This window comes from Pinus tabuliformis, chromosome 3_2 (genome assembly GCF_031772625.1).
Source record: "Pinus tabuliformis cultivar Carrire ecotype Pingquan chromosome 3_2, CPIR1, whole genome shotgun sequence".
NCBI classification, from domain to species: Eukaryota; Viridiplantae; Streptophyta; class Pinopsida; order Pinales; family Pinaceae; genus Pinus; species Pinus tabuliformis.
Genome location: NC_142302.1, coordinates 1001937638 through 1001952855, shown reverse-complemented (window position 1 = coordinate 1001952855; position 15218 = coordinate 1001937638).

Genomic DNA, 15218 nt, shown 5'->3' with positions numbered 1-15218 from the left:
TTCCTCCTCTTAGATATGTTAGAAACCTTTGAGCACTACTAGGGGGGGGGGGGGGGGGTGAATCAGTAATGTGTCTTATTACCAAAATTTTCCTTTTATTTACTTTTCTAAATCACACACACTAATTAGCAACAACTCATTAAGCATTTGCAGATCTATGCATAAATCATAATAAAAAAATACACCATATGAGAAACATAAACATGAACAAGAACACAAGAAAGGATCAACACATGAGACACTATGGATATGTTCCAAATGCATCAACAAATTCTTCAAAAAAAATTGTGAGAGTCACTAATATGGAGTTATACCAAGCTCTCCACCAATAACAAACTCTGCATCACTGATATGAAATTTGGAGATCTGAACCAATACTATGCTTTAGAAAATAGGTTTGCTCATACTACAATTAGATCTCATACACTAAAGCAATCAAGCTTACTAATGGCTTTGAATCATACTCATACAATGCAACCTTCTCTAACTCACTATCATACACCATTAATCAACACTCAACTCCAAAAATGATGTATATAAAATATGCTGGGTAAAATTCATCTTTGGACTAAGATCAAGAGTGCACAAAGTTGATAAATCCAACCATAATCATCACTACAAGTACACTAAAGGTGTTCACACCCAATGGAGGACTTATTCAACAATTTATGACTTTAACTAATTAATTTAGAAGCTTCTGTGAATTACTATGTCAAATTTTCCCGATTTTCATGGGGAGTTTAGATAAATTTAATTTCAGGATGTATACGCAACTTTCCTTCATAAAACTTGTGTATACGTGCGTTTCCTTCATACGATCTGCATATGCCTCTCAAAACTGAGTTTTCTCAACAATTTTGTAGCCCCGATCTTGCATTTGATCAACTCCAAACTTCCAAGGCTTGTTTATCTACTTGGGGGCATCTCCTAACATTGTAGAACCTCTAAAAACCCATGAAAATCCTCTGATAACCATGAGAAAATTCTCTCGAGTGTCACTACCAAGTTGAACTAAAAGGCCAACAAACATAGGTTGGCAAGACTGCCAACAAGTCCTCCAATCTCCAACAAACATTTGCACAAGATGCAACACCTCTAACATTCCTGCAATACATTGTAGCACATCTCCATCAACACACTGTAACAAGTCATCAAGTGTGCCATCATCATGGGATCAATATTAGTTCCAACACATTCCAACATAAACTAACTTCTCCATCAAGAATCTACATCATCCACTTGTAGCAACATCAATAATTCCTCTAATCAATGCACATGCTAACATATGCCAACACAAGACATCTCAAGGAAACACATCCATGAACACCACTAGCACATGAGGAACCTTAAAACATACCAATGCCATCATCCAACTACTCTCAAAAGGCTAACATCAAGAGTTGACATCAATGCCAACATAACCGTCTCAATGCCAACTTAAGTAGTTGCAAACTATGCTACAATGAAGGTATCTAAACAACAACTAGACTACATATTAGGGTTGACATCAATGCCATCATGAGACAATGCCAACATCAGATAGATGGAACCATGCATACCCATAATTCCCACAATCTCCCCCTTTGGCATTGTTGGCAACCACACACAACTTCCAGACCAATCTCCTCTATCACTACCCCTTTGAAATCAATGGAAAAGGGACAACTCCATGTGAATAGGCAACAAGAACTAAAGCACAAAAAATGAAGCAAAAAATCTCTACCTGGGTGAAAATTAATGCACATCATAAAAAATAAATGTCTCTCCACATCAATAGTAGTAAGAAAAAAATATACAAATCATCATCCGAAGCAGCATACCAACCAACAACCTCTAGCAGCGATAGTAATATGCACAAGAGGAAACCACACAAGCATCATATGCAACATCATTATAATATGAAACCATGAGTAGAATCAAGTGTATGAAACAAAATGCACATGAGAATCAATACAACACTCTCCATAACAACTACATAGCAACAACATCAATCAACCTCTCTTCTCAAAACATGAGGTCAAAAACTCCAACTATCATAGCATAGTATGAGGCACACCACTAACACCTCCAAGTGGATCATAATGCCAAAAATGTATGGCTAAAGTGAATAGGAATAAATAATTCTCCCCTAAACACATTCCATCTCCAAGATCAACTCCAACCTGCAATGAAACACTTTCGCTGCAAAAAATGATTCTTTCCCACAAATAGAAGCACCATATGGACATAGAATCCACATGGCCATGACTCAAATGACATATACATTGATACATACATGGCTGTAGCAGAAACATAATACCTCATACATGACCAATATATGACCATAACATGACCTCATGAATCATGACTAAATTATCCAGTGATACATAAAATACAAGTACATGGCTCCATGAGCATTTTACATGAATATATCAATGAATACATGGATTCTATGATCATCTCCTATGGACCAATGACTCAAAAACATGGTACATCATGACTATTACATCATAATTAACCCATCTATGTGGCTGCAAAATGACTCCATAAACTTTCCTATCACTATGATGGCTCAACTCACTAAGGAAATGACTCTCAACCAACATAAAAAGATGAATCAAGAACAAATAAATTGTTGTAATGATCATCATATGAAAAATCATACGTGGCTGGTCCATGTCTAATGTCATCTCTATGCATCCCATCAATGATATCATTGCATGCATGGATGTACAACTTTCAACTAATTGTCAGTAGAGACCAAAAACATATATATGGCCCAAAAACCGTACTACTTTCACTCAGGAAGCATATGTAAAACAACTACAAATAACTATTTGAAAATGATGAAAACTATCAAACAACTCATGCAAACCTCATACCATGCATATCTCCCCCTAAGCTCAATATACCTCCAATAGATAGGCTAATCTTGTGGACCTAAAAGTGCATGAGGCTCAAATGAACTCATCATATGTTGCTGCAACATCTTATACTCACCAAGCTACCATATGTTGCCCCTAAGGTTATGCACCTGTCATGAACTATGTAGTCCTCTTGTAACTATGGAAGAAATAATCATGTACTACAGGAGGGGATGCTCTTCACTACTTGGAGAGATGTTTCTCCTTCATTCTCCACATGGTCTTTGGCTTCTTCTTTTTCTCCTTTACTGGTTTTCCAATAGATCCTATTTGTTTTTTCTGCTCTTGATGATTTTGTCTTGGATAACCGGGAATAAAATATTCTCTTGCCATATGGCCAAAGTTATGACATGTGTAGCACTACACATGGCCAAGATATGAAGCAAGAGGATAAAATATATTGCTGCTCATTCCAAGTCTACACCTTGCATGCAATGTGCTTCTCCTCCATTGGTTAGACCTACAATTTATTTCCTTAGGGTCAAATAAGTTACATGAACATCAATAATCATAAAAACCACAATTATACATGTTGTCCAATCTCCTTGGTTACTGATATTGCTGCAAGCTCCACTGATTAGATCTATATGTTCTGCTCCTATAATTAGCTACATCATGCCCAAATCTATGACAATTGTAACATTCTACCTTATGCACGAAACAAACAAAAGGACTTTGGTTCCTTTGGAACTTTGAAAATCTATCACGATCCTCTATTAGAGAAAAATATATTCTAAATGTAGGTGCTCGTTGAGGTTTTATTTTCTATTGTTGGTTTTGTTGCTTGATCTTATTCTAGTTTTTCTTCTTGTTTTCTCAGTTGGTATTCTTTCTACTGGAATTATTTTCTATAGGCTTCTTTGGTTCTTCTTTGTTGTTTTTACTTGAATGAAAACTAGACTCACCTTTTTGAAATCCAAGACCATATTTATCCAATATTGATCTCTAGATCTCAAGCAAACTATCCAAAGCCACAATGCTCTTCTCCATGTTTCATTGCTTTCTTAAGGACACCACTTCAACCTCTAATATCTCACACTCATTTTCCTTTTCTTGGTACTACTTTCTCATTCCTTCCTCAACTTTTTCTGCTTTTGCCAATTTAAATTTTAAGTTCACAATCTCTTCCTTGAGCTTGGCCTCCTTATCATCACAAATATGCAATAATTGTTTTTATCCTTGCATGTAACTATTAGTTTAGAAATATTATCTCTAAGAACCTTAATATCATTCTCATCTCCACTAGGAAATTCAACATGATCAAAATTTGAATCCTCAAAATTGTAACTCAAAAGAAAATCATTAATAATTATACCTTTGGATTCATTATCTTCTAATTTCTGCACATTATTTGTTGAACCACTTGCACTAGGAAGATGAGACTCTTGTGGATGAGTTTCCTTATTTTGAAGGCCATTCCTTTTTTGAAGTTGTTTCCTCTTACTCTTATCCATTCTAAAAAAAATTAAATGTTCTCCAATAAACCCTAGATCTACTCTCCAACGATCAAGCTACAATGAAGAGCCTCGTATGATACCAATGGATGGAAACCCTTGAGCACTATTGAGGGGGGGGGGGGGGGGGGGGGGTGGTGAATCAATAGTGTGTCTTATTGCCAAATTTTTTCTTTTATTTACTTTGATAAATCACACACGCTAATTAACATCAAATCATTAAACATTTGTAGATATGCATAAATCATAAGCAACAAATACACCATATGAGAAACATAACCATGAACAATAACACAAGAAAACATCAATACAGGAGACATATAGCTATGTTCCAAATGCATCATCATCTCCTGCAAAAGAAATGTGAGAGTCACTAATATGGAGTTATACCAAGCTCTCCAGCAATACCAAACTCTGCTACAACTATTTGCATCGCTGATTTGGAATATGAAGATTTGAATCAATATTGTGCTTCAAAAACTAGATCTACTCATATTGCTACCATTAGATCTCATACACTGAAACAATCAAGCTCACCAATGGATTTGAAGCATACTCACACATGCAACCTTCTCTAACCCGCCATCACATACCATCAACTAACACTCAACTCAAAAAATGATGTTTATAAAATGTGCTAGGGGAAATTCATCTTTGGACTGGGATCAAGAGTGCAAAAAGTTGAAAAGATCCAACCATAATCATCACTACATATGCACTAAAGGTGTTCACACCCAATTGAGGACTTATTCAACCATTTCTAACCTTAACTAATTAATTGAGAAGTGAATTACCATGTCAAATTTTTCTCGATCTATGCGAGGAATGCAGAAAAAATCACTTTCAGGACGTATATGCGACTTTCCTTCATAAAACATCCATATATGTGGGCTTCATTCACAAGACTTGCATATGCCTCTCAAAAATGAGTTTTCTCAAGAGTTTTGTAGCCATGATCTTACATCTTATCAACTCCAAACTTCCAGGACTTGCTTATCTACTTGGGGGGTGGGGGGGGGGGGGCATCTCCTAACATTGTAGAACCTCTCAGAACCTATGACAAGCCTCTAATAACCATGAAAAAATTATCCCAAGTGTCACTATCAAGTTGATCTAAAAGACCAACAAACATAGGTTGGAAAGACTGCTAACAAGTTGTCCATAATCCAACGAACATCTGCAAAAGCTGCAACACCTCTAAAAAACCTACAATACACTATAACACATCTCCATTAACGCACTCCAACAACTCATCAAGTGTGCCATGATCATAGAATCAATATCAATTCCAACACATGCTAACATAAACCAATTGGTCCGTAAAAAATACACATCATCCACGTATAGCAACATCAATAATTCCTTCAATCAACACACATGTTAACATATTCCAACAAAAGTCAACTCAAGGCAACACCTCCATGAACACCACCAGCACATGAGGAACTATCAACCATACCAATGCCATCATCTGACCAAAAAGGTTGACATCAAGATTTGACATGAATGCCAACATAACCATTTCAATTCCAACTCAACTAACTGCAAACTATGCTACAATGAAGGCATCGAAACATCAACTAGACTACATAGGGTTGACATCAATTCCAACATATCTCCCATCATGAACCAATGCCAATATCAGCTAGATGGAACCATGAAAACGATAATGCCAACATGATACACTTTCCTAAGAGCTCATGAAATGTGGGAATATTTTTTATGTTGGTGATGGTGGTGATAAACATCTCCAAAATAGGAGAAAGGCCTCCAAGCACAATCAATGCCATTTCTTTATCGGGTACAACTTCACCAACTATTAACAGTTGATTACTGATTTTGGTCATTCTTAGGAAGTATGATTGAACCATCTCTCCTTTTTTCATCGTGATGTCCTTAAGTTGATTCTTCAAGGAAATAATCTGGTTGAAGTTACTAATTGCAAAAATTCCAATTAGTTTGTCTTATATTTCTTTAGCTTTCTTCAAACCAGAAACATAAGTAATGAGATGATCACTAAAAGAATCAAGGATAAATTTTCTAGTTTTGATTTCACCCTTTTTATGTTTGGATTTGATAGAAACACTTGAATTATCTGTTGGATCAGCTACTGTGTGTTCAACATACTCTAGAACTTCGTGTTCTTCAAGAGCGATATCTAACCTTGCTTTCCATGGACCAAAGCTTGAAGCATCATTCAACTTCTCCTCTATGTTGAAGTAGGACAAAGTCATCTTCATAAAAAAAATTGGCAGCAAGTGGGGTCTCTTCAAGTGATCTCTGGTCTCCTTGCAATTTTCTTCACCAAGGCTCTGATAGCATGTTAAAATCTAAAAGTTCTATGTAAAATTTTTAAAATTATTTGCAGAAAATTGAAATTTCTAGGTAGAAAACTAAATGTACTTTGCAAAAAACTAAATGGAGCTGAAAGTACTTTGCAGAAAGTTTAATGTGCTTTGAATAAAGAATGTACTTGGAAGAAAACTGAATGGAACTAAATGTTTTTGTAGAAAGATGAATGTGTCTTGCAAAAAATAGAATGTACTTTGAAAAAAGTTTATGTTCTATGTTATTACAATTACTTAGAATGTATATTTCTTCTTCAAAACTTTTCAAATAAACAATTGTATATAGAACATAAAATTAAGATCATATGAAGACAACTAAACAAAAATATGAGACATCGATATTTTGGTCTAATGACCAGGGAAAGACCCCTCAAAGGGGAAAACCCAAATGATTCTTCTTCTATTAGATTTCTTCATTTTTCAACAAAGTACAAAGAGAGAAAGAATGAGAAGGAATAGTGTCACCAATGTCTGATCAAATTGCAGCTGAAGTGCACTTTCTCTTTGTTTGAGGAATCAAGATCTCCACCTTCCCTTGATCAGATCATGTCCTTCACACTTACTCCATCTCTTCCCTTGATTTCTCTCTTCACTATCTCTCACACTTCTCTTACACACACTCAACACTTTATCTCATTCTTCACAATTAACATGCTAATATCTACTCTCACTTGATCTTGCTTAAATAGATGGGAAAGGAGAGGATTTACAAAATGAATTCATGCCTTGAGATAATAATAGGATAATGAAATTTCATGAGGGAATAATTACTTGAGAAGAAGTGTAACTCATACCAAGAGTATAGAGAGAGGTACAATTTCCTTGAGGAGTTACAGTTTGAATTCTGGGGAGAGAGAGTTACATGAGAGGATATTTGGTGAGAGCTACAAATCAAATTGAATGAGGGAGTTACAAGTGCATTTAATAAATAGGAGTTACACTTTTATGATACATTGAATTAGTGAGGGAGAGTTACATTCTCTTAAGAGTGGAGTTACTATTTTATTCCAATAGAGAGTTTAGATTTTCCAAGTAAGAGATTCTAAATTTAATTTACTTATTCCATGAGAGAATTCATTTTTATTAATCCAAAAAGGTGAATGACTTTAGACTATTTTATAAATAATAGTATAATAATAATAGTAATAATAATACTATGAATTCTTGACTTGTATAATCATGATTGATTTGATTTTAAAGTAGATTCCATATGTCGAGATCATCCTTGATCATTTATACATGACTTTGTATTTTTGGAAAGTCCCTTCCAAATTGAGATGTGACTTACTATTTTTCGAAAGTCATTATAATTGTCGTAAATGAAATTTTATTATAGGCGGTTCAAATAGAACTGAAAGATATGATTTATTCTAGGAGAAATTCATCCCTGAGATGCCAAACCTTAACATATTTGACATCTTTTTCAGACAATTTTTAAAACCTATTTACATTAGAGATATCACCTGAATCTATTTCAATTTCGCTTTGTAATCACTCCAATTAGACATCATTTGAAAAATTTACCATCAAAATAATGTTGGGTAGTCTATGTTAACCACCACTGCCTAACATGTAATAATGACATTTATTTCAATAAATCCTTCAAAAAATTTATTTTGTATGTGTTGTAATAATTTTGATGTTTATTAGAGTAAGAAAGTCCTCATAGCTCTTTTAATTCATAATCTCACCACGTGTTGTAGGACAAATGCTAGTCTTTGCAAGTTAACGAAGGATCATGATGGTTAGTCCATGAACGAAGAATTTTTGAAGAATGAATTTCATGAAATGGGCATGTCACTGTGACATTGAAACAACTATACTACCATGTGATGCCATTTCCTTGGACAAAACGTACCCAAAAAGTTCAAATTCCTAAGGATGTACTACAGACTTGTTCTAGTTGTTGACCTACAACCCAAAAATTCCATAAATGTTGCAAATGGTTTGAGTATGAGAAAAATAAACAATTGTTGGAGACCAATTCTACATAATTCTAGCCCCATTCATACACTATTGGTCCCATTGGTGCAAAATGCCCCTTCAAGAATATTTGAAGTATCATGGTATGCCCATACATCTTCCCAAGCTCAAATTTCCCATTGAAGTTCATGATTTTTTCTTTTCTTATGTGGTTAACTTTAAAGCCTTAGAACATCATTCATGTAACCACTATTATCACATCACAACTTTAGCCTATTTTTTCCCCCATAACACCTTCATAGCTTCCTACTCCAATCACTGCTAACCCACCCAATAAAGTAGATTGGTTCAGTTACAATTCTAAGTTACCTTTTTAGTTTCATTAGTTGTTTAATAATGAGGGCATGCTTCTACCAATCCATCAGAGGATTCTTTTACTTCTTTCCTATGACTAGTTGTGTCTCGCTCAATTCCTTTATCTTTAAACATCTAACAATGTGCTACAGATCTTGTAATATGTTTCTATTCTCAGTAATACTTCATAGATCGACAATTTCTATTGTAGCAAGAAAAATAATAAAGTTCTAAGTAGACCATTGGTGATGCCACAAAAGAACTATTACCAATAATCCATTTAGTTGTCACACAAGAACCAACTACAAGATTTCCCAAGAAATAAGTGTTGTCACACAAGTACCAACACCTACTATTCCTATGGCTATCACACAAGAACTGACCATAAGATTTCTAAAATAAATATGTATTATCAAACAAGAACCAACAATAGAGAGAAAAACATGTTGAAGAAATTATCCAACAAGAAATGGCTACTACCTCAAAAGAACCTGTAGCAAAAAAAATTGTTGCAAAAGTAGTCTTCCCTAATAGCTTCAAAGAAATATGTTCAGAACCAGGAGGAAACTTTACTGGTAGTCCTTGGCACATATGTTCAAATATGTTTTCTCTCCACGATGGGAACTTGTGAAGAACCTACTACAAAAGATTATATACATAATGAAAATTTTATAGGTAGGTACATGTATGCTTCTTCTTTCCTTTTTTATTAGATTCATTAAATACTTTAGATTTGTATCCGTGAAACACTTAAGCCTCTTTTATTTTATTTTCTACTTCCTTACCATTTGCTATCTTTTCTGAGGATGGAAAAAGTCTTGAGTTTGGGTGGGGGGGTGGGGGTGGTGGGGGGGGGGGGGCATTTTCAACTTTAACATTCATGACCACACCATCACTTATCATGCCCACATAATCCATTCCCTTGTTCAATCCAAAGGATTCACCACACCATCCAAACCATGGCCTCAAATTACCTTATTTACATGGTCCATGTCCATCTCAACAGCTCCTTAATCATAAAAGTAACATGGAGCACTATAAGCTACTCAATAAAATATACTAGTGTTACTACATCAAGCATTAATGTTTCTATACAAGAATCAACATCAAGAAAACCTATTGATGTTCCATAAGAACCACAATACAAGACCTTGATTTTGTTACATAATAACCAACAATAGGATAAAAACAAGACACCGTTGTTTCTACACAAGAATCAAGAATTGAAAAAGAGGTAGCTAACATGGACAAGCCTTAAAAATCACCAAAAGTAAGAACATGCTTCCCCACAAGAACCATGAAGAAAAAATAAAGTTGAGGATCATTGGAGGCTACATTACATATGGTATGTGGATTGTAAACCATTTCATTCATGTTGCATACATGTTACAAAGCAACTTGTCTGGTTGTGAAATCCATAGTTCATAAGAGGTGTTGTGCAATATATGATGTTAATGAAGTATTAAAACAAGTATCAATTATGTTGCTAACATCTTCATTAACAAGCAAAACTATGAAGATTACAACACTCATGTTTCAACATATTTTGACATGTTACAATATTTAGCCCATTTATCAATTTTTGTAGTTGCATCAAGTTTCTACATATCCCCTCGTATAGGGTGTCAATGTCAACTTATATTAACATAAACACTCTTACCGAGCCTAGACACATAACATAAATCATGGGGTGTTTGAGGACAAGTAAGCAACCTAATTAACAACGAAAGGAAACATTGTAGTCATGCAAATTTGAAGAAGACATAATGACTTGAACTATGCTTGGAGGTAAAGCCATCATATTAAGCAACATACATTGAAAAATGAAGCTTCATTAAGTATATATCCTTATAGCTTGGTTGATATAGATGTACATGGTTGCATGAGGAGATGCAACATATTGAGTTTGAGGGAGATAATGAGTAACAAAATTACCATTATTCGAAACCTTCATTTTCTTCCTTTGATCCATTTTTCGTTTACCCATAACCATGTATTATCCCTTTTAATGCTCACATGAAAGATTTAGGCTCAAGATGGTTTTCAATACATTTTTTAGTATTTTATTTGATTTCCAATTAGGATTAGAAAGAATTAGTATATTATGTATTTACTTTTTAAGTGAAAACTCATGTGTGGATGAGTTGTCATAGGGATTTGCTTCACATGCTACGAAATCATTTTTGCTATAAATCATGGTGGTTGCACATCCCTTTCCTAGATTTAAGTCGTTCTGTTGGCAACTACAACTACAAGGTTCTCATGTGTTTAAAATAGTTGTTGCGAAATCATACCTAATAATAGCAACCTATTGCATAATCTAGTTTATGCCTTTGCATATGGATAATAATTGCAACACTTGAATGAATATCAAAGGAGGTTCAAATGAATCATAAACAAAGTGCTACAACAAAATAGACCACCAATTGTACAACTACTTGGGGAAGAAAATGAAATATATATAACATAAATTTAATTATTGAAAAGCAAATTTCTGTGTGCTCAAGTTTGCATATCCATTTTTATTATGTATTTAAAGATTACCCATATATATACTATGTATCTAGGCAGCCCAACATGGTCAATAATTATTTTTGAACATATTTTGAGCATGTTTTTTTTCAACTGTGTTTCACAGTCACTTAGTTGCCGCTACAACCAAAAGTAATAATCTGAGAAGATCCACCCGAATGGATCTACCCGCTGACTTATCTGGGTGGGCCTAACCCCAAGGGCGTTAAGGATATTTGACCCCGTGACATCCCAATTGGCAAGGTACCTAGTAACAAAAACTCGAACAATTGAGATATCCCTTGGGGCTATATTTTAAGCATGTTATTATAGCCCATATGGCTTATTTCAAATTTGAAATGTAGCTACATCCGAAAATTTATGGGAAGTTAACAATAATCTTGGAACTATTATAGTTATTGTAAGCTATTTGAGAATATTGTATCCTCAAGTGGGTTTTTAGCTTTAAGCAATTTTATGTATAAAATGGAGTGCCATCTCCATTCCAAGAGCAAGGGACTCTTAGTGCACAACTCCAAACCATGATGGAATAGAATAAACTTTCTTAAGATCTTCTTCAATATATATTGTAGTTTCATTGTTCTTTGTAGCGTTTGAAGTGATTTACTTATGCTCTTGAAATTTTAATTCGTTAATTTGTTCTTAGGAGGTTGAGCTCACTCCATAGGATCAAACCATTGTACAATTTGGTAATATTTTATTTTGTGTGAATGCTTATTTTTAATTTCCTTTATAGTTAATTTGTTTTTATTACTTTATGGTTTATGCAAGTGTGTTTTTATTTTCTACAATATTATTAGCATAGTTTTATAGTTGCTACTACAAAATTTTCATGTTGAAGAATGGCTTGATTTTAGTCTAAATAGTGAAACAACATTGGGCATTCAAAGTAGGAAACTTGGATGTGTGAGGTGTCTCTTAGTTGAGATTTAGACTAATATACCAGGACCATGTTCCACCCAGACTCTGCACTATGATACGATTTCCTTCTAGCAACATAGGTCATTTAGGATTTGGTAAGGACCCTCTTTCTTGTGTATACTGCACAAAGTGCCTCACAAGCTTATTGACTTTGGCCTAACAAATAACATGCACATTCTATCTCAAATCCTAATTGAAATAAAAATTATAAAAATAAATGGTCAGCTACCCCAACTCATGTTCATGAAATTCTTTGATTTTTCCATTGTGATTCCATTTAGATAGGTATTTCTTCTTGATTTTTTTTTTTTTTTTTTTGAGTTTACTCCAAATTAGCTTATTCTCTTGAATTATCTTGAAATTATTGAACTCTTCACACTAGATATCAAATTTTCCTCTTAAGTTAAATATGAAAAATTAGGCATTCATATTGTTAAAATAATTATGTACCCTGAAGTACTTCCTAAGGTCCAACAACCATGCCTTAGCTTATTCATTCTTTCTAACTTCTCCATCAAATGTGGGAGGTATAGCCTTCTTGAAATCTTGGGCAATAAACTCTTTGCAACCTCTTCTTCTTCTTTGCAACTCTAATCTAATCACTATGCTAGAAATTTTGATTAAATCATCAATTTCATCTTCAAATGTGTCTACTAAGGTGTATTCACTCGTTGTCTCATTTTTAGCATCCTTGTGCCTATTCCTTAACTAAATTCCTTTTGTCTTACTATTTGTTGGCCCATATTACTAATTCAGATGGGATAGGAACTTATTTGTACTTATACTTTTCCATATCATAGAACGGTGGTTCATGTTGTTTATGCAATCTAAAATTTGACATGCTTTGCAAAATTGTTGTGTTTACTTCCTCCTACATTCATTGAGCTATAATAATATTTTCACTGCTTTCCTTACATCTCCTGATCTCAATTGTTAAACTTCTAAGTGTTTCCATCAAATTAGAAGGGATATGAATCCTATTCTCTCGAATGTGAAGTCCCATGTAAACTATATTGTAACATTTTGGTGAAGATCCCATTTCTTTTCTACTATTGGCAGGTTTACTTATGTTCTAAAACTACCCATATATGTTAGTTTAAGAAAATAATAAAATTTTAAAATATGTAGTTCCCTTGGTTACACTTGTATTGACCTATGCTAGCTCAATATTGATGTTTTTCTATATTGCACATCACTTTGGTATGGTTTAGATAAATGACAGAAATTTTACTACAATAAAATTTTAACATTCACAAGAACCAATTCGTTCTTTCTGTTATGATCCTATTCACTCCAAGTACACCTTAGATATAATACCATTTTTGGAACACACCCAAGCCCATTAAGTCACATTAAGGAGGTGGGGGTTATGATTTTTACTTTCTTTTAATCACCTCAAAATCCATTTTAAGGTTTCTATCAACTTCTGCTCATTGAGATTTTTTCAACGATATAACTTTTATCCCATCCTAAATCTAGAAGGCCAATATGTGACATAGATAATCTTTTTCCACCAATGCCAGGTAAGTATGTTTGTACATTTGACACATGGTAGATGACATGGACACTAGTGCCACATGTCACCTCAAGGGTGTGTCATATTGGCACTAAGGACACCTAAACATATTATGTCATCCTTTACCTTCATCATTAATTACTTCTGTTTTATTTATTTCCATGGAATATTTTTCCCTTTCTTCTCGTAACTTTTATTAATTTATTTGAAAAATTGAGCCAAACTCCAAAGAAAATAAACAATGGTAATTTATTAACCACTTCTTGGCTTTATTCCCTGTAAACTTTATTACTTACTAATTTACATCCAAGTCAAAATATTTGGAGTACTTTCCCAAAAAAATTATTATTTTAATACTTCTTTTTGGTCTTTTTTTTCTTTGTAAGTAAGACTAATATTATATTACTTCAACAAAACAGAAAAGCATACATGATAATTTTTTAGAGGTTAGCTTTACTAGAAGCTAGACCATCTCCAAAAATTTTCATTTTTGGAAGTTCTGTACAACCCGTCTTTTGAGGTTTTGCAAAACTTAGTAATAGACATAATTACAAAATTAAGAGAAAAACACTTTGCATGGAAGTAGCCCTGGTTTCGACTAGAAGATTGGTAGTCAAGGTATTCATAAGAAAACTCATCTCCAAGCTCTATATATTGAAGGGTGATCTCATACAGTGTTGTGATAATAAAAAACAAAAAATTTGGTCATAAAACTAAACAAGGATGGGCTAATCTTCACTAATCGTGCTTCTTACTGGTGCTACCTTTGAACCACTCATACAGAGGTGAGCCTTTGGGGATATTATTTTTATGGTGGACCTATTCCACATAGACCATGAATTTGGCATCCAACTGATCTATTTTCTCCTCTAGTGCCTTTCGACCTTGATTGTTTTCATGCATTCCTATGCCTAGGAGGGTCTTCATATTCCATGCAGGCTCAATTGTTTGGGTTAATAGGTTTTCAAGGGCCTTGGTGAAGCCAGGGTGCGTAATCCAGTTGAACTCTTCATCCAAATTCTATGTACTAGTGTGTTGTCTAATTTCCTCCACACGGTCCTCCATGTATTTGATAACATCTTTAATTTCATTCGGGATCAAGTTATCAAAATTAAGAGCTTCCTAATGAGCTGCAGTCTCCGCATGAGTCCTAGGGAAAAAGTTTTTCTACCTTCATTGGTTGTGGATATGGCCTATTTGCTTGTGACTATAGGAGGAGGCCTAGGTAGAGAGGGGGTTCTAGCCATAGATGGGATGGCAGGGGAAT